The following is a 1,051-nucleotide window of genomic DNA, read 5'->3' on the forward strand; positions in this document are numbered from 1 at the left end:
CTGGTTGGGCTTTCGGCTAATAAGAAACCCGTGACCTCGCGGAGCTGCTGATGACGTATAATGAGCGGGGCCTGGAGTTGCGCCTGAACGCCGCTCTGCAGACCCCGCCCCTCCATAGGCCCCGCCACACCCACCGGCCCCGCCCCGTCCCCGACGTCGGCCCCGCCCCCGTCTTCCGGCCCCGCCCTGTCCTCCGACCACGCCCCCGTCCCCGCCCCCACCAGCCGGCCCCGCCCTCCAGCCCCGCCCCGTCCGCCGGCCCCGCCCCGTCCGCCGGCCCCGCCCCGCCCGCCGGCCCCGCCCCGCCCTCCGGCCCCGCCCCGTCCTCCGGCCCCGCCCCGTCCTCCGGCCCCGCCCCGTCCTCCGGCCCCGCCCCGTCCTCCGGCCCCGCCCCGTCCGCCGGCCCCGCCCCCGCCCGCCGGCCCCGCCCCCGCCCGCCGGCCCCGCCCTGCCCGCCGGCCCCGCCCCCGCCCGCCGGCCCCGCCCCCGCCCGCCGGCTCCGCCCCCGCCCGGGGTGCCGCAGGCTAGAGGGAGGGAGAACCTCTGCAGCCAGGGGTGATCTTGTCCGGTGGAGTCTCCATTTTCCCTTCATCAGCTGGATTTCGGCGGCTTGAAGGCGTGACACGTGGTCAGGTATAAATAAAGTGCATCTTATTTTTTTCTTCAGGAAATATATATGGTTCTTTATTGGGGGAATAATGGTTTAGAGTCGGCAGCAAAATGCAGTAGTGGTCCATGTGTCACCCTTCTCGGTTTCCCGCGGTACACTCTGACCCCCACTAGGTCCTCCTCCGCCGTCCTGTTGCAGGACCTGAACGCTACCACCCCAGAGTCCTTTACTTTGGTGCAACGTTTACCAACCATTTTTCTACGCTAAGTGAACTCTAGGGATTTTTGTTTCTGCCTTATGGAATAGTGTGCCAAAGGAAAAAAAAATTGTGTTTTCTTTAGATAAAACTCTCAATATCGGGAGTTGGACGGTAGCGCAGCGGGTTAAGCGCATGTGGCGCAAAGCACAAGGACCAGCGTGAGGATCCCGGTTCGAGCCCCC

The sequence above is a fragment of the Erinaceus europaeus genome, chromosome 12 (genome assembly GCF_950295315.1).
Source record: "Erinaceus europaeus chromosome 12, mEriEur2.1, whole genome shotgun sequence".
Classification (NCBI taxonomy): Eukaryota; Metazoa; Chordata; class Mammalia; order Eulipotyphla; family Erinaceidae; genus Erinaceus; species Erinaceus europaeus.